Raw genomic sequence first — 21,078 nt, forward strand, 5'->3', positions numbered from 1 at the left:
TCGGGGGATCCCCATGGGGACTCTCCGAATAGATTACCAAACGCAGATGTGAACCAAGGGTATATATAATCTCTTCACATAATTGGAATCTGCCCTTTTCTTGCTCCACTTCAGGATAACCCCTTTAAGTAACGAAAAGTACTTAAAATGCCCTACCCTACAGGCTAAAACATTTATACAAAGTAAGTAAAGAATTTTCCATTTTGGGAAAAACAAAATGAGATCTGTCTCTAAAATTTATGAAGATGTCAACTGCATAGTGCTAGCACTGGTTAATATTTTCTATCTTTTTTCTGGAATCTTTTCGCTGTCAGCTCTGCACAGTCATCATTGCAGCACCTCCTCCCCTTTCCCATGTCAGCATTTGATAATGCTGCCAGCAAAGTAGGGTCATGCCTGCCAACTCCAAGTCAACAGTGATAATGATAGGTCAACAGTCTGATAGTGATACAGCTGTGTGATCCAATCTACCTTTATAGAGAGACCTGGAGATGTGAGGTGAGATAGGCACACCTGATGCTACATGCACTCTATGTGACTGCATCCAAATATGTGCAGCATTCAGATTCTTACTCGTTTCTTGTTGGTGAAATACAAAATTTCTATATAACTTTTTCAGTGATTCCCATAAGAAACATTTCATATATCATTTCATATAGCATCTGTATATATCATAGTATATTGGGGCAATACATTTGCAAGTGGTTAGCACTGTGGCCTTAAAGTGATGGAGCCCTGGGTTCGAATCCTGCCAAGGACAACATCTGCAAGGAGTTTGTATGTTTTCCCCGTGTTTGCATGGGTTTCCTGCCACACTCTAAAGACATACTGATATGGAATGTAGATTGTGAGCCCTATATGGGACAGGACTGACAATGTCTGTAAAGCGCTGTGTAATATGATGGTGCTATATAAGATATATATATATATATATATATATATATATGGTTTCCTAGTATGGTCCCCTGAGAGCTACAGTCCTATGAAAAAGTTTGGGCACCCCTATTAATCTTAATCATTTTTTGTTCTAAATATTTTGGTGTTTGCAACAGCCATTTCAGTTTGCTATATCTAATAACTGATGGACACAGTAATATTTCAGGATTGAAATGAGGTTTATTGTACTAACAGAAAATGTGCAATATGCATTAAACCAAAATTTGACCAGTGCAAAAGTATGGGCACCTCAACAGAAAAGTGACATTAATATTTAGTAGATCCTCCTTTTGCAAAGATAACAGCCTCTAGTCGCCTCCTGTAGCTTTTAATCAGTTCCTGGATCCTGGATGAAGGGATTTTGGACCATTCCTCTTTACAAAACAATTCAAGTTCAGTTAAGTTAGATGGTCGCCGAGCATGGACAGCCCGCTTCAGATCATCCCACAGATGTTCAATGATATTCAGGTCTGGGGACTGGGATGGCCATTCCAGAACATTGTAATTGTTCCTCTGCATGAATGCCTGAGTCGATTTGGAGCGGTGTTTTGGATCATTGTCTTGCTGAAATATCCATCCCCGGCGTAACTTCAACTTCGTCACTGATTCTTGAACATTATTCTGAAGAATCTGCTGATACTGAGTGGAATCCATGCGGCCCTCAACTTTAACAAGATTCCTGGTGCCGGCATTGGCCACACAGCACCAAAGCATGATGGAACCTCCACCAAATTTTACAGTGGGTAGCAAGTGTTTTTCTTGTAATGCTGTTTTTTTTGGACGCCATGCATAATGCCTTTTTGTATGACCAAACAACTCAATCTTTGTTTCATCAGTCCACAGGAACTTCTTCCAAAATGAAGCTGGCTTGTCCAAATGTGCTTCTGCATACCTCAGGCGACTCTGTTTGTGTTGTGCTTGCAGAAACGGCTTCTTTCTCATCACTCTCCCATACAGCTTCTCCTTGTGCAAAGTGCGCTGTATTTTTGACCGATGCACAGTGACACCATCTGCAGCAAGATGATGCTGCAGCTCTTTGGAGGTGGTCTGTGGATTGTCCTTGACTGTTCTCACCATTCTTCTTCTCTGCCTTTCTGATATTTTTCTTGGCCTGCCACTTCTGGACTTAACAAGAACTGTCCCTGTGATCTTCCATTTCCTTACTATGTTCCTCACAGTGGAAACTGACAAGTTAAATCTCTGAGACAACTTTTTGTATCCTTCCCCTGAACAACTATGTTGGACAATCTTTGTTTTCAGATCATTTGAGAGTTGTTTTGAGTAGCCCATGATGCCACTCTTCAGAGGAGATTCAAATAGGAGAACAACTTGCAATTGGCCACCTTAAATACCTTTTCTCATGATTGGATACACCTGGCTATGAAATTCAAAGCTCAGTGAGGTTACAAAACCAATTTTGTGCTTCAGTAAGTCAGTAAAAAGTAGTTAGGAGTATTCAAATCAATAAAATGATAAGGGTGCCCATACTTTTGCACCAGTCAAATTTTGGTTTAATGCATATTGCACATTTTCTGTTAGTACAATAAACCTCATTTCAATCCTGAAATATTACTGTGTCCATCAGTTATTAGATATATCAAACTGAAATGGCTGCTGCAAACACCAAAATATTTAGAACTAAAAATGATTAAGATTAATAGGGGTGCCCAAACTTTTTCATAGGACTGTATCTAAAGCTGCCCATGCCCTTCTGATAGCCAAACACTCCTTCATTGAAGTGATATTCTTCTCAAACCCCTCACACACATGCATGCTCATCTTTAGTTGATTACCGTATATACTCGAGTTATAAGCCGACCCGAATATAAGCCGACCCCCCTAATTTTACTACAAAAAACTGGAAAATCTTATTGACTCGAGTATAAGCCTAGGGGGGAAATGTGGCAGCTACTGGAAAATTTCAAAAATTAAAATGGTCGGAGTTTTTGGGTGCAGTAGATGCTGGGTGCTGAGGAAGGGGAGGGGGTGTTTTGGTTGTCTGTCTGCCCCTTCCCTGAGCTTGAGGACTGGTTTTTTTTTCCCCCACTTGGAATTCAGCCTGGCTGAATGTAGGGTATCTGTAGTGCTCCTATTAACCCATTCCCGACGGAATAGGAGCACTGCAGATACCCTATATTCAGCCTGGCTGTAGTCAGACTGAATTCCAAGTGGTGGTGGTGGGGGTCTGCCCCTTTAAGCTCAGGGAAGGGGCAGACAGACAACCAACCCCCCCCCTTCCCCAGCACCTACTGCACCCCAAACCCTGACCCTCCATCAACATCAATCTAGTATTTATCTCCTATCCTATGGATAGGGGATAAATAGTTGAAAGATCACTCTTACTTATTCATTTCAAGGGGGGGTGGGGGTGGAAGGGGATATTGTTATATACACTCCAGACACTGTATTGTTTACACGGTGTACTCACATTCTGCTGCAGTTGTTCCAGGGAAAGAAGGTTGTCCAGCCAGAAAGTCCAGGGGGAGTGCAGCAGGATGCCCTCACTGTCCGGCTTCTGCGACAGCTCCAGGTGATGGTTCAAGTGCAGCTGCTCGTCGCTCTCTGCCTTCAACTCCCGCCGGCCCATACCCGCGGGGAGCGCCATCTTCCTGTGGACCCCGGCAATCCTCGTCCCTTAACCGCACAGAGCGTCAGCAGTTTTGGCGGCATGGTATGGAACCGCGCGAAGCGCCATCTTCTTGTGGACCCCGCACTGCGCAGAATCAGGATTCCCGCAATGTCCGGCTCCTGCGGCAGCTACAGGCTGGTGATTGTTCAGGTGCAGCTGCTCCTCACTCTCTGCCTTCAGCTGCCGCCGGTACGGACCCGCGGGGAGCGCCATCTTCCTGTGGACTCGACGCCGAAACTGATGACTCTCTGCACAATTAGTGACAATGCTGGCGCTCCCCGCGGGTCCGGACCGGCGGCAGCTGAAGGCGTAGAGCGAGGAGCTGCTGCAGGAGCCGGATAGTGAAGGAATCCCGCTGCACTCCCCGTGGACGTTCTGGCTGGAGTGCAACCTACACCGTGCAAACAATACAGTGTCTGGAGTGTATATAACAATATCCCCCCCCTGCGCTTGACTCGAGTATAAGCCAAGGGGGACTTTTTCAGCACAAAAATTGTGCTGAAAAACTCGGCTTATACTCGAGTATATACGGTAGTTATTTTAGTTGAGTTAAAAGGGTTTAAGGAAGCTATGATATTGATCAGCTATTCTTAGGCTAGGTCATCAATATCAGATTGGTGAGGGTCTGAATGAAGAACCATCTTGGATCAGCTGATTGAAAGCGCTGCTGTGTGTAGACAAGTGCTGTGACCTCTTCATTGCTTATAGTGACCGCTTTAGGTATTACAGCTCAGTCCCTTTAGTTTATATGGGATTGAGCTACAGCATGGCCATGTGACAGATGAATGTGATGCCACTGGCCTAAGAAGAGGAAATGGAGCTCACCTAAGCACCTCAAGCTCTTGAAACAGCTGATCTGTGGCGGTCGTTGGCATCAGAATTTACCGATCAAATATTGATGCTGTATCCTAAGGAGAGGTCATCAATGTCTCCTTTAAGCATTGGTGTTTTTGCTTCTATTCTATATTCTATTCTATGTTTGGACTATTGATCTATTTGGAATGCTTTTAGTTGTCTTTTATATATGGTGTAAATATATAAAACATGTTAAAGCAAAGAGTATTGTGGTAGAATTCACAATAGGAGACAACGTGTATAAATGCCTTATCAGCATTAGAGATGAGCGAACACTAAAATGTTCGAGGTTCGAAATTCGATTCGAACAGCCGCTCACTGTTCGAGTGTTCGAATGGGTTTCGAACCCCATTATAGTCTATGGGGAACATAAACTCGTTAAGGGGGAAACCCAAATTCGTGTCTGGAGGGTCACCAAGTCCACTATGACACCCCAGGAAATGATACCAACACCCTGGAATGACACTGGGACAGCAGGGGAAGCATGTCTGGGGGCATAAAAGTCACTTTATTTCATGGAAATCCCTGTCAGTTTGCGATTTTCGCAAGCTAACTTTTCCCCATAGAAATGCATTGGCCAGTGCTGATTGGCCAGAGTACGGAACTCGACCAATCAGCGCTGGCTCTGCTGGAGGAGGCGGAGTCTAAGATAGCTCCACACCAGTCTCCATTCAGGTCCGACCTTAGACTCCGCCTCCTCCGGCAGAGCCAGCGCTGATTGGCCGAAGGCTGGCCAATGCATTCCTATGCGAATGCAGACTTAGCAGTGCTGAGTCAGTTTTGCTCAACTACACATCTGATGCACACTCGGCACTGCTACATCAGATGTAGCAATCTGATGTAGCAGAGCCGAGGGTGCACTAGAACCCCTGTGCAAACTCAGTTCACGCTAATAGAATGCATTGGCCAGCGCTGATTGGCCAATGCATTCTATTAGCCCGATGAAGTAGAGCTGAATGTGTGTGCTAAGCACACACATTCAGCACTGCTTCATCAAGCCAATACAATGCATTAGCCAGTGCTGATTGGCCAGAGTACGGAATTCGGCCAATCAGCGCTGGCTCTGCTGGAGGAGGCGGAGTCTAAGGTCGCTCCACACCAGTCTCCATTCAGGTCCGACCTTAGACTCCGCCTCCTCCGGCAGAGCCAGCGCTGATTGGCCGAAGGCTGGCCAATGCATTCCTATGCGAATGCAGACTTAGCAGTGCTGAGTCAGTTTTGCTCAACTACACATCTGATGCACACTCGGCACTGCTACATCAGATGTAGCAATCTGATGTAGCAGAGCCGAGGGTGCACTAGAACCCCTGTGCAAACTCAGTTCACACTAATAGAATGCATTGGCCAGCGCTGATTGGCCAATGCATTCTATTAGCCCGATGAAGTAGAGCTGAATGTGTGTGCTAAGCACACACATTCAGCACTGCTTCATCAAGCCAATACAATGCATTAGCCAGTGCTGATTGGCCAGAGTACGGAATTCGGCCAATCAGCGCTGGCTCTGCTGGAGGAGGCGGAGTCTAAGGTCGGACCTGAATGGAGACTGGTGTGGAGCGATCTTAGACTCCGCCTCCTCCAGCAGAGCCAGCGCTGATTGGCCGAATTCCGTACTCTGGCCAATCAGCACTGGCTAATGCATTGTATTGGCGTGATGAAGCAGTGCTGAATGTGTGTGCTTAGCACACACATTCAGCTCTACTTCATCGGGCTAATAGAATGCATTGGCCAGCGCTGATTGGCCGAATTCCGTACTCTGGCCAATCAGTGCTGGCCAATGCATTCTATTAGCTTGATGAAGCAGAGTGTGCACAAGGGTTCAAGCGCACCCTCGGCTCTGATGTAGCAGAGCCGAGGCTGCACAAGGGTTCAAGCGCACCCTCGGCTCTGATGTAGGAGAGCCGAGGGTGCACTTGAACCCTTGTGCAGCCTCGGCTCTGCTACATCAGAGCCGAGGGTGCGCTTGAACCCTTGTGCACACTCTGCTTCATCAAGCTAATAGAATGCATTGGCCAGCGCTGATTGGCCAATGTATTCTATTAGCCTGATGAAGTAGAGCTGAATGTGTGTGCTAAGCACACACATTCAGCTCTACTTCATCGGGCTAATAGAATGCATTGGCCAGCGCTGATTGGCCAGAGTACGGAACTCGACCAATCAGCGCTGGCTCTGCTGGAGGAGGCGGAGTCTAAGATCGCTCCACACCAGTCTCCATTCAGGTCCGACCTTAGACTCCGCCTCCTCCAGCAGAGCCAGCGCTGATTGGCCGAATTCCGTACTCTGGCCAATCAGCACTGGCTAATGCATTGTATTGGCTTGATGAAGCAGTGCTGAATGTGTGTGCTTAGCACACACATTCAGCTCTACTTCATCGGGCTAATAGAATGCATTGGCCAATCAGCGCTGGCCAATGCATTCTATTAGTGTGAACTGAGTTTGCACAGGGGTTCTAGTGCACCCTCGGCTCTGCTACATCAGATTGCTACATCTGATGTAGCAGTGCCGAGTGTGCATCAGATGTGTAGTTGAGCAAAACTGACTCAGCACTGCTAAGTCTCTGCATTCGCATAGGAATGCATTGGCCAGCCTTCGGCCAATCAGCGCTGGCTCTGCCGGAGGAGGCGGAGTCTAAGGTCGGACCTGAATGGAGACTGGTGTGGAGCGATCTTAGACTCCGCCTCCTCCAGCAGAGCCAGCGCTGATTGGTCGAGTTCCGTACTCTGGCCAATCAGCGCTGGCCAATGCATTCTATTAGCCCGATGAAGTAGAGCTGAATGTGTGTGCTTAGCACACACATTCAGCTCTACTTCATCAGGCTAATAGAATACATTCGCCAATCAGCGCTGGCCAATGCATTCTATTAGCTTGATGAAGCAGAGTGTGCACAAGGGTTCAAGCGCACCCTCGGCTCTGATGTAGCAGAGCTGAGGGTGCACAAGGGTTCAAGTGCACCCTCGGCTCTCCTACATCAGAGCCGAGGGTGCGCTTGAACCCTTGTGCAGCCTCGGCTCTGCTACATCAGAGCCGAGGGTGCGCTTGAACCCTTGTGCACACTCTGCTTCATCAAGCTAATAGAATGCATTGGCCAGCGCTGATTGGCCAGAGTACGGAATTCGGCCAATCAGCGCTGGCCAATGCATCCCTATGGGAAAAAGTTTATCTCACAAAAATCACAATTACACACCCGATAGAGCCCCAAAAAGTTATTTTTAATAACATTCCCCCCTAAATAAAGGTTATCCCTAGCTATCCCTGCCTGTACAGCTATCCCTGTCTCATAGTCACAAAGTTCACATTCTCATATGACCCGGATTTGAAATCCACTATTCGTCTAAAATGGAGGTCACCTGATTTCGGCAGCCAATGACTTTTTCCAATTTTTTTCAATGCCCCCAGTGTCGTAGTTCCTGTCCCACCTCCCCTGCGCTGTTATTGGTGCAAAAAAGGCGCCAGGGAAGGTGGGAGGGGAATCGAATTTTGGCGCACTTTACCACGTGGTGTTCGATTCGATTCGAACATGGCGAACACCCTGATATCCGATCGAACATGTGTTCGATAGAACACTGTTCGCTCATCTCTAATCAGCATTCATATGCATGGATGATGTATGTTCTCTCCTATGTTTGTTGGGGGTCTTCAGTTTCCTCCAGTACACTAAAACTATTGGTAGGTTTAAGGTTTTCCAATGAAATAGACCCCAGTGTGTGACTTGAGGTAAGGAAAGTAAATAGGAGACAGGGACTCATGTAACCTCTGTACAGTGCTAAGGAATATGCAGGCGCTATATAAGCAACAACAAACAAGTTAACGGAAATGCAAAACTGTTGTATTAAAAGCCTGTCTAGCTGCACAGTCCTGCGTGGACTAAGTGACAATGGCACCCATGATGTAAACTAAAATACTGAGCTTTGCGTATATTGCATGAAGCTCTATGCTTTATTATTCTAGAATATTTCTCATACAGATGTTGAAACAAATCAGCATTGCAAAATAGAAAATGATGTTGATCTTTGGAGTAACACACACCCATATGTATATAAGTGTACAATGTACAGAATCACAGGACTGGGTGTTCCCACATTTATAAATACTATTAGGCATTACAAATTGATTTCATACATGCTATCAGGGGTGTAACTATAGTGGAAGCAGCGGTAGCGGCTGCCACCAGGCCCAGGAAATTAGGGGTCCTGGTGGCAACCGCTACCACTGCGGATTATTATTTTTTTTTTTTAATAGGCAGTTACCTGCTGGTAATGGGCCCTGTTTACTTACCGATCCTGGCTCCTGCTCATGGCCACCGGCGCTTCCCCTTCTGCTGAGGCGGCTGTGACCCCTGAGTATAATGACCGGAGGCCCAGGGGAGGTGAGGGAACATAAAAAACACTGCTACTTGTCCCTCCTGGCACCGGCAGGCTTCAGGCCTACTTGTGTGAAGTCCCAGACTTCACGTGGCTTGGGCTTATGTCCTTATGCGTTGCAAGGCAAGAACCTGCTCACGTGATGTCCTGTACATCATTGAAGATGGCCAACATCAGCAGGGAATACATCGAAGCCCAGGATAGATAAGTAACAGTGTTTTTTATATTTGTATCCTCCCCTGGGTCTCCGATTATTATACTTTGGGTTCTGAAAAGATCCCTGAGTATAATAATTGTTCATGGGTGTCCACAATGGGACATGATACTGTGTGCAGGTGCCACTATGGGGCATAATACTGTCTGCAAGGGCCACTGTGGTGCATAATACTTTGTGCAGGGGCCACTATGGGACATAATACTGTCTGCATGGGCCACTATGGGGCATAATACTGTGTGCAGGTGCCACTATGGGGCATAATACTGTGTGTAGGGGCCACTATGGGGCATAATACTGTGTGCTGGGGCAATTATGGGGCATAATACTGTGTTCAGGGCCACTATGGGGCATAATACTATGTGCAGGGGCCACTACGGAGCAGAATATATATAACCCCCATAGAGAGGGGTTTTCTTTTTTGTGAAAAACCCTTTAAATGAATATTCTCCATATAAATGTTGAAACAAATCAGTATTGCAATATAGAATAGGATATTGCTCTTTGGATACTAGGATATTCAGTTATTTACCAAATTGGTGGATTAGGATATTCAGTTATTCAGGAACATCATTTTCTATTTTGCAATACTTATTTGAAAGGATTTTTCACAAAAAAGAAAATCCTCTCTATGGGGGTTGTTTATCATCTGCCCCTTTTTTGGCCAAATTTTTCACAGGTGCCCTTTTTTTTTAGACTTTTCAATGCCATCTGACCTGAAGGGCATTTGTACACTATATCTTTTTTTGCCCCTTTTTAAAAGGACACAAGTCATAAATACAGCCTGCAAAGGATCTCTATTTAGGACATGCACTCCTTTCCCAACAAAAGCAAAAAGTTGCAAGGGCAGCATACCATCTTGAAAAAAGGTACAGTACAATTGCTTCATAAATAAAGCATACAGCACAAAAAAAGATCTCACTTTATGCCAAAAAGAAGGCACAAGTACCTTAATAAATGTGCCCCAATATGTCTTATTAAAGTATATGGACAACATGGAGGGGCATTCCCTGTTTGAGACGCCTCTCTATGATCCAGATTTAGTTCCCACTTTATTGGAAGTAACTTGTCTATATATTACATGGATGATCATCCATTTCAATGGCTGCCATGTGATGCATTATTTCCCTTGCAGCAGTCATAGGGAAAATTGGTGTCCAGAGATTGTTTGCCCCGTTGATAAAAGATGAATGAGGGGACTTGGAGAAGTCGGAGACAGTTTCATTTAAAGGGTTATATGAAAGACAACCCCTTCAAAGAGATCTATCTCCATGACATATTCTTTAATGTCTTACTGTTTTACTTCCACACAAAGTTGTAGTCATCAAACAAAGTAATTCTGGGTAAACTGTGTATTGAGCAGGCAGGTCCTGAATAGGTGGCTGCGGGAGTGATCCCTTGTTCGCCCCGATCTTTCCCAGGTGATCAGCGCCATGCAGTCACTCAAAGGACACAACAAGTGTATACATGCAGATACCTAAGGTTTTCTTTTGAAAAACACCTTCTGCAGCTGCACATGCGAAAATTCAGACCTGCCCTTTTGCTTAAAAAAGAATCTAGGAGGAATGGAGAAGTTTGAGAGTTCATGAACTTCTCTTAGGGCTATGGAAGGTGAGCCAGAAATAGCTCTTGTCGTACCTTTTATCTTATAAAGAGCGTTTTGCTCAGAAATAATAACAAAAAGTTTCCTCATCTGTCCAGTCAAAAATACTTTCAGTCACCTATCTATCTATCTATCTATCTATCTATCTATCTATCTATCTATCTATCTATCTATCTTCACCATTACAAGTCCCTTGGGGTTACCTACCCAGCTTTTACAGAACCTTGAATTTGAATAGAGAGACTTACAATTCCGGCACCAACTCCATAGTGAAATGACTTGCCATTTATTTCATGGCTACAGAAGTTGGCAAGGCTCATAACCGTTTGTGTCTAAGGGTTCAGATCACTGGCCATACACATTAGATGAAAGCCAGCCAAATGGAGCACAGGGGATGCATAGATAGCCGTTGTTACTGGGTGGTGGACCCTTAGGAGGCCACAAAGGTCTCCCTGCCACATAAAATATAGCAATATCCTAAATGTCAAGAAGTAGGTAGGGGCCCCATTACAGATTCAGCATTGTAGCCCAGGAGCTTCAGGTTAGTCCCACAAATATATTTGTAGACAAATTTAAACATTAAAAATGAAGACAGGTCAATAATGAGCCAATAGCACTATAAAGGCGACGGGGCCAGTGAAGACTCCGCCTTCACTGGTCCCCCCCACGTACAGTGGACACTTCACTGCTCACCCATATTGTACGGGAACTATTGATAGGGCCATTATATTGTGTGGGGGCAGTGATGAGGGCTAATATCCTGTGGGGTGGTGGACATTAAAGTATGAGGGGCATTAGGGGGGAATATTAAAGGGGTTGTCAAGGCTTAATGTTTGTATGGCCTATCCTCAGGATAGGCTATAAATATCTGATCAATAAGGGACTGATACACGTCCCAAAGCAGATCAACTGTATGTAGCTGGTTCCAGAGCTCGTCCTTGTCCTTCCAGACCACTCTACAACAACCCCGAACCAATTAGGTGTTTATGGCCTATACCGAAGATAGACTATAAAAAATTAGGCCTGGACAACCCTGGTAATATTCTCCCCTTATGACAGACAAACTTTAATGCCCCCCACAGTATATTAACCCCATCACTGCCCCCACCAAATATAATGGTCACATCATTGGTCCTCATACTGTATGGGAGATCAATCCTTTAAACAGTGCAAGCCCTGTGGCTGCCATGGAGGTGTAAAATTTTAAAAAGAGCCAGGACTCCTGCAGATGAGTTTTTCCAGGACAGTGCAGCTACAGGTAATATTAACAATTCCCAGAACCATGCTGCTCACTTGCTACACAGGGTGTAGTGGAGGTTTTAGGTAGTGCAGTGGTGCGCATCATATGGCGAGTGAGCAGCATAGCTCCCAACATATTATTACCTGTAGCTGCACTTAATACAGCTGGTCTGCAGGAGTCCTGCCTATGGGTAGTGGGCCCCTAGAATCAATTTCACTGGTGAGCCCTTGACATCCTAGCCCAACACTGAAACCATTGATGATTTCCTTGTCCAGCCTGATACCCTATACACAATAAGGAAATCATGACTGGGTTTCTGGCAAGTCCTAAACCTAAGGTTCCATTGACACAGAGGAAAATGGCATATTATTTGGCACTTATTTTTCCGCTAGTGAAAAAAAAAGGCTAATGGAACTCACTGAAATCAATGGGAAAATTCAGGGCCAAATAAAGCACCATTTTCTTCCGTGTTAATGGACCCTTAAAAAATTTCTGCAGTTGTGGTTTCTATCTGTTGGAAACTGATGAAGGCAAAAGTCTATCTCCACGGGGCCACACGGTGGCTCAGTGGTTAGCACTGCAGCCTTGCAGCGCTGGAGTCCTTGGTTCGAATCCCACCAAGGGCAAAAAACCATCTGCAAGGAGTTTGTATGTTCTCCCCGTGTTTGCGTGGATTTCCATCCCATACTCCAAAGACATACTGATAGGGAAAAATGTACATTGTGAGCTCTATGTGGGCTCACAATCTACATAAAAAAAAAAAGTCTGTCTCCACTAAGATGATAGTACGGTATATTGTTGAAAGCAGTTGTTAACCACCAAAACCACCACTAACACCATCGTTCTTCCATCCTTTAATAGGCGGTGCTTCAATGATTCTCATACTGTTTCCTAATTCTGCCTGCTGCTGCCTGGAGCCTAAATAGCATATCAAGCACCAAAACTAGCTGCACTGACTGTGCGGGCTACAGAAAAAATGTGCAAAGAACTTAAAGGATGCGAAGAACTGGAGTTGGTGGAGGAGATGAAAGGTCCTCTTTAATTCTCAATGCATCAAAAAAAAAAAATGTTGTAAATAGCCTTGGGTAAAAATATCATTCAGTTTTTGTGGACAAAGCTCCTTTGTACACCTATGTGTTATGGTAGGTATAGTGTACACACAAATCCTTTGTCCTTATTATCTATGGTCTATTGGTCTGCTTATGGATACTTTTCCTTTCTACCTGACCCTTTGCCTACTATGCTGTCTAGAGATGTTTGAAGAAGGTGCTTTAACATAACAGACAGGCAAAATAATCAAAGAAGATGGAAATAGAAATACATACTGTATATAATATGAAGAAAATGCCAGAGGCAAGAAACCGATAGCCTTTTATGTGTCACTTTTTTAATTACAGGTGAACAAGAATAACTTGTTTTACATAGTCCTGCGCTGAGTCCTGTGTTATAGAAACATTTGTAGTTGTAGTTTTGCTTCAAAGTAGTAAAATTAGGGCTAGTTCACACGGAGTTTATGGGCGCGCATTCTGGCACGTATACACGTGTCAGAATGTGAGCGCTCAAAACAGATCCCATTAATTTCAATGGGTCGTTACGGGCGTATAATAATGCGCATAATTTTTGCGCATAATTTTGTGGCCGCAAAATTGCGCGTTATACACCCGTAATGACCCATTGAAATGAATGGGATCTGTTTTGAGCGCTCACATTCTGACATGTGTATACGAGCCAGAATGCGCACCCGTAAACTCCGTGTGAACTGGTCCTTATTGTGTTTTATATGAGAATTAACAAATGTCATGTCAATGAGGATTAGAAAGTGTCATCTGTAAAAGTCCAACGTTCCAATAAAAATATACTGTACATAGCAATGTACTAGGTAGTGGAAAATGTTGGTTACTGAGATTAGGTTAACTAATTCACCAAATATTACTATAAAATTATCATAGTACTGTGAAATTTCTACAGAAGATCACTCCTTTGAGAAGACCCCCTTCTTGAAGACTGATTTTTCTTCAGTGATCAATTACTCTACGAAAGCTACCTATCTATAGGCAGTTCACCCCTGTATCCAGCAAAAGACCACTTTCTTGGGCAAATTTTTAAGTGGGTGCTCTGAAAAGACCACCCAATGGAATTACGTAGTTCTTTTTTTTTTTTTATGTAGATTGTGAGCCTACATAGAGCTCACAATGTACATTTTTCCCTATCAGTATGTCTTTTTTGGAATATGGGATGGAAATCCATGCAAACACGGGGAGAACATACAATCTCCTTGCAGATGGTTTTATGCCCTTGGTGGGATTTGAACACCAGGACTCCAGCGCTGCAAGGCTGCAGTGCTAATCACTGAGCCACCGTGTGGCCCCCGGAATTACGTAGTTCTGTGTTGCACTGCATCACATGAAAACTTAATGACTCCAGTAAATCAAAGTGAAGCAAGTGATTTTTATTTTTACGTTACGTTGCCTTATTTTTAACGTTTTGGTCCTTCCAGACCTTCGTCAGGTAATCGGATCGCCGCTTAGTATAAGACAAGATGAGGGAGCCAAACAGTATTCACCGGTTTCACACTGGAGTAGAGTCTGTATGTTGCCATCAGATAGTTAGATGCAAACCCTATAGTAATGCTCATGGTGCTGATGACCCATCTCCTGCAGATTGCATTAGACAGTATCTGTTGCCTTGTATGCTATCATCTAGGTTACATATAGTTACATAGTTACATAGTTGATGAGGTTGGATAAAGACATTAGTCCATCAAGTCCAACCTATAACCCTACAATCCCTACAGTGTTGATCCAAGGGAAGGCAAAAAACCCCATGACTGGTAATACTCCCTTCTGCGCTCATGGACTAGGCTAGAGTATTATTAATATTATCCAGGGATTATTTCCAGGGATGCAAATACAGGACAGGGATCCAGAATAAAAATAGCATTTAATTTTTGGGTTTTATTTAGAAAGATTTTATACTTCACAGGGCATAGCGTGTAATACGTGACTTGGAAATTAACATGTACTCTTTAGCTAGAGCTTGGAGAAGGGAATATGAAATGCATGACCCAATTAAAACATGTGTAAATGACTTTGGGGATAGGCGCTGGCATTATCAGTTTATCTCAGGTTGCATATGGCATTTTTACAAATGCCTGCCACTCACACTTCATTTCACCTGAATTGCTCGTGATGGTGCAACTATGACTAATACATTGGTTATGAACCAAAATTCAATAACAACAAACTTAATTACATGTTTAAGCTCAAGCCAGATCAATATGTAAATAGTGACCTTCAATGGGATTTTTTTCATTAAGGTTTTATTTAAGTCCGGTAAAATGTCATTTACACTCTTAAGCTCAAAATCTGTCATAGGAAACTTATTCCAAGCTTACAAAGTGGTAGAACATTATTCACGGCAACAAAGTTGAAAAATGCCAATCTAGATGACATTTCAGAAAGTGCGCCACTTAATGTTTACCAATTTACTGTTCACATGAGAGTATCAAATGCTGAACTATTTGTAAGAATGCTACAGACCTGAGCCGTCCATTCACGTGATAAATGTTGTAGCTTTGGTCCTGTTTCTGACCTGAAGGTTAAAGGAATCCGATCTGCTCTTTTTTGCCCTGAATCCGCTCTTAAGAGGTGAAGATTAATGTCTTAGTTTGGCACCCAAGTGACTGTATACAGTGTACCTACCCAAGACTGGTTAGTAACCCCTGTGTAATGGTAGAAGACAGTATTTTTTGGAAAGTTCTGCTTTTTACACTGTCTGATGTGACAATGTGTCTTATTGTTGTTGATAATTTTTAGATTGCTGTGTTTTTCTTGCAGGTGTAAAGTGTAAAGGGAGAGCGTTGAGCAGTGGCGTAACTAAAGTCTTTTGGGCCCCGGTGCAATCTTTTGTCTGGGGCCCCCTACATCATCCCTACAGTGAATTCTTGATAGTGATGGTTCCAGGTGCTAAGGAGTTTAATCAACCTTATTGTGGTTAGTGTAATCTGTGGGTCGCCTTGGTTTATGGGATAGATAGAAGCTGGAATCTCAATACTCAGTGCTTATGGTCCCCCTAAGGATTTTGGGCTCTGGTGTCACTGCACTACCTGCTCCCCTCAAGATATGCACCTGGCACTAAGGTGTTGTCCACAGGAGCGGCACCGCTTTAAAGAGGACCTTTCACCACTTTTGGGCACATGCAGTGTTATATACTGCTGGAAAGCTGACAGTGCGCTGAATTCAGCGCACTGTCGGCTTTCCCGATCTGTGCCCGGTGTAAAGAGCTTACGGTGCCGGTACCGTAGTGTTCTATGGTCAGAAGGGCGTTTCTGACCATTAGCCAGAGACGTCCTTCTGCCTCGCGGCGCCTATCGCGCTGTGCTGTGGAGCGGGGAGGAACGCCCCCTCCCTCTGCTCACACAGCTCGTCCATAGACGAGCATTATCAGGAGCGGGAGGGGGGAGTTCCTGCATGTGCCCAAAAGTGGTGAAAGGTCCTCTTTAAGCATAGGGCCAATGGTACAACCGCAACACGCCCTATAGTAGCAACCACCACAGATCAAGCGGGACAGTCCCACATTTCAGGTGCTACTTCGGGTGGCAGGCAGTGATTTCAACTCTATCTGTGTCCTTAGATCACAGATATAGGCTGAATACAATAATGGAGCACGTAGCTATCAGCTCAGTGCTCCATTATTCAGCCTTCAGCTGATGATGTCCATAGCAGGGAAGCGCAATGAGCACCGATCCGCAGATATCATTACAGCTGGAGCCTGCAGGTCCGTGGGAACAAGGTTAAGTTAGTAGGCCTTTTTTTTGTTGTTGTTATATAACATTGGTGGTTGAGGGGACAAAGGACCTTATGTGGGGAAGGGTAACACTTTAATCAGTGCTTTCCCATGACACTTGGGTTATGCTTTGGAAAAGGTGCGCTTTATAAGAGCAGCCTGTGAGCCTCTTCAGGCGGTAGAGAGTAAGCTGTCTGGTTGCTTGGTCCGAACCACAAACCATGGAGCTACTGTGTCATGAGAAACTGGAGGCCTAGTCCATGTGTGCAGAAAGGAGTCTCACCTGTGGGAACAGGTGTGATGTCGCTTTGTGGAAACAGGCGACTAAAGTTGTGTTTGAAGACTTATTCCAATATATGAATGTTTGTTGAGTCTGCCCTCTGACACAACTGTCCTACACTACCAATTCATGATGGGACATGGCAAGTGAGATCATTGTTGGTATGTTTATTACATTGGCACCATGGCTTATTGCATGACTGACGCTGGGTTCACGCCAGCGTTCGGTGTCCATAGTCAGGTTTCCATCTTCTGCTGGCAGAAGACGGAAACCTGTCAGACCAGGTCTGGCCGTGATCGTCGTTGAGCGTTTTGAGCTCTCTGCGACTAAACCGTTTTTTTTAAAACCGGACACAAAGTCATGCATGTCCGACTGTGTGTCCAATTAAAAATAACAGGTTTCACTGAGGAGAGCTCAAAACGCTCACCGGAGCTCACGGCCGGACAATTTTCAAACCCATTCAAATGAATGGGTTGAAAATTGCCTGCAGGTTTCTGTCTCCTGCCCAGTGTCGAAAAGGAGACGGAAACCTGAACGAGCCCTTAATAATTTTCTAAACATTTCGCTGTATATTAAATGTGATCTTAAAAAATTCAAGAAATCACTTAAGAAAACTCTGGATGGTCTATGTAAATTAGCATGCAACCGTCATCTGGGAGGAAGTTCAGAAACAGTCACACAGTCCAACTTACCCCACTTGATTGACTGCAGCCATACAGTATCAGTAAAAAGTCTGGTGGGTGTTTCCATTATCAAGATATTGGTGTTCTTGGCAATATGCAAATGGACTCTTTGGAACAACCTGTTGCCACCTCCTACCTCTTTGGAGCAACATCAATGGCCTCTTTGCACCAAAGACTTCATCTGTATATTGACAAATCAACGATATCTCACCAATAGAGGGATCAAGTCAAAAGAGGAAAACAAGGATTCAGTGACCCTAACCTATGTAGCTGCCAGGTAATTGATATCCTGGTTTCTGGTGAGAGGAAAGCTATGAGGATACACATATGAATTAAGGCAGTAAACAGAAAGAAAGTGTTAAGCAAACCAGAATTTTTTTTATATCTTAGATTCTGCAAAGTAACCCCCTATGGCTTTGATGACAGCTTTGCACACACTTGGCTTTCTTTCAATCAGATTCATGCGGTAGTCACCTGGGATGATTTTCCAACAGTCTTGAAGGAGTTCCCAGAGCTGCTGAACACTTGTTGGCTGCTTTTCCTTCTGTCTGCAGTCTAGTGCTTCAAAAACCATGTAAACTGAGTTTAGGTGATTGTGAGGAAGGAGAAGTATCATATATTCCATTCTGTCTGGAGCAACTGCTGTGTTTGGCTCAGAAAATGGCATCAAAAACTGCCACAGAAAAACACTGCCTTGGAAATGTCATGTGTGATCCCAGGTTTACTGTATAAGGCTAAGGCCACACAGGCCGGAAACGCAGCACTAAAGTGCTGCGGGAAGAACTGCGGCGTGAACGTATTGCGGTTCTTCCGCAAGTTATAATGTGATAAAGTGATCTGACTTGTCTTATGCATTTCAATTCCATTCATACAGGGAACGCAGGGCACCTATTCTTATGATTGGTGGAGGTCCATCTGTGGGACCCTTATGGTCAGACACATCACCTGTTCTGTGTAGCTGTAGTTGTCAATGTAGAATAGTAAAAAGATTTGCAGGTACTATAGGTAATGTTTATCTAACGGGTACCTAATGATTCTGTGTTGCAGCGACTACTATGAAGTTCATTACACGTTCACAGCTCCATTACTATACAGTGTTGGCCAAAAGTATTGGCACCCCTGCAATTCTGTCAGATAATACGCATTTTCTTCCAGAAAATGATTGCAATCACAAATTCTTTGGTATTATTATCTTAATTTAATTTGTCTTCAATGGAAAACCACAAAAAGAATTGTCAAAAAGCCAAATTGGATATAATTCCACACCAAACATTAAAAAAGGGGGTCGACAAAAGTATTGGCACTGTTTGAAAAATCATGTGATGCTTCTATAATTTGTGTAATTAACAGCACCTGTTACTTACCTGAGGCACCTAACAGGTGGTGGCAATAAATAAATCACACTTGCAGCTAGTTGAAATGGATTAACGTTGACTCCACCTCTGTCCTGTGTCCTTGTGTGTACCACATTGAGCATGGAGAAAATAAAGAAGACCAAAGAACTGTCTGAGGACTTGAGAAGCAAAATTGTGAGGAAGCATGAGCAATCTCATGGCTACAAGTCCATCTCTAAAGCTGAATGTTCCTGTGTCTACCGTGCGCAGTGTCATCAAGAAGTTTAAAGCCCATGGCACTGTGGCTAACCTCCCTAGATGTGGACGGAAAAGAAAAATTGACAAGAGATTTCAATGCAAGATTGTGCGGATGGTGGATAAAGAACCTCAACTAATATCCAAACAAGTTCAAGCTGCCCTGCAGTCCGAGGGTACAACAGTGTCAACCTGTACTATCCGTCGGCGTCTGAATGAGAAGGGACTGTATGGTAGGACACCCAGGAAGACCCCACTTCTTACCCAGAGACATAAAAAAGCCAGGCTGGAGTTTGCCAAAACTTACCTGAGAAAGCCAAAAATATTTTGGAAGAATGTGCTTGGTCAGATGAGACAAAAGTGGAGCTTTTTGGGAAAAGGCATCAACATAGAGTTTACAGGAAAAAAAAAGAGGCCTTCAAAGAAAAGAACACGGTCCCTACAGTCAAACATGGCAGAGGTTCCCTGATGTTTTGGGGTTGCTTTGCTGCCTCTGGCACTGGACTGCTTGACCGTGTGCATGGCATTATGAAGTCTGAAGACTACCAACAAATTTTGCAGCATAATGTAGGGCCCAGTGTGAGAAAGCTGGGTCTCCCTCAGAGGTCATGGGTCTTCCAGCAGGACAATGACCCAAAACACACTTCAGGTCAGCACTAGAAAATGGTTTGAGAGAAAGCACTGGAGACTTCTAAAGTGGCAGCAATGAGTCCAGACCTGAATCCCATAGAACACCTGTGGAGAGATCTGATGGCAGTTTGGAGAAGGCCCCAGAAGAAGAATGGTCTAAAATTCCAGCAGAGCATTGTAAGAAACTCATTGATGGTTACCGGAAGTGGTTGTGTGCAGTTATTTTGTCTAAAGGTTGTGCTACCAAGTATTAGGCTGAGGGTGCCAATACTTTTGTCCGGCCCATTTTTGGAGTTTTGTGCAAAATGATCAATGATTTGACTTTTTTTTTCATTCTCTTTTGTGTTTTTTTCATTGCAAGCAAAATAAAATGAAGATATTAATACCAAAGAGTTTGCGCTTGCAATCATTTTCTGGAAGAACATGAGTATTATATGACAGAATTGCAGGGGTGCCAATACTTTTGTCCAACACTGTAGGTAGTAGCAGTCAGACTGGCATCTTCCATATAACCATTTCTAGCCACATAGTGATACTATCATACTGTAATTTTGACTGATAGAAGGCGCAAGGTAACATTTTTTGTTTATATTGTTTATCTTCATTTGCCCTGAATTCTTGTTAATCCAATAATTTGTATCTAATAGAATTCATGTAACGTTCCTCCTTATGACAGACAGGACGACTATTCATTAGGAGACTTTCTGCTATCATTTACATTTAATACCATGTTTGCTTCTGGTATTTGAGACAAGTTGTAAGCTTAACATAATCCTCTTTAGAGCAAAATGTTTTAATCCTCTAGTGCCCGGGAGCTAAACAGTCAAGTCTGATGTATGATGGCGAAATCTAAAACACTTTTTAGACTTCTATGCATTCACCTACACTTTAGGAAAATTGGGCACACAAAAATAAAGACCTTTTTTAAACACTGGATTTACTACATGTGTGTAAAATATAGCATTGGCTTCATTACTGTCCATTTTATGGACCTCATAGAGCGGATCCTATACTCAAGACCTCTCTATTAGCCAGAAGGGAAGCTTGCACTGTACGTCTGTCTCCCATTCTGCTGAACCGATGAAACACTCCAGTTCCCCTGCAGCTTTGGCTATAGGGGACATGTCTAACTGGCCATGGTTTTCCATGTCAAGAGCAGCTGGGGCTTTATTCTCAAAGGAGTCGGCTCTGATTGGACAATAACTTTAATAGGAACAGCTTTGTACTAAATAAATCATAAACCAGCTTAAAGGGAGTCTATCACCTCCCCGAAGCA

The sequence above is a fragment of the Leptodactylus fuscus genome, chromosome 4, assembly GCF_031893055.1.
Source record: "Leptodactylus fuscus isolate aLepFus1 chromosome 4, aLepFus1.hap2, whole genome shotgun sequence".
NCBI classification, from domain to species: Eukaryota; Metazoa; Chordata; class Amphibia; order Anura; family Leptodactylidae; genus Leptodactylus; species Leptodactylus fuscus.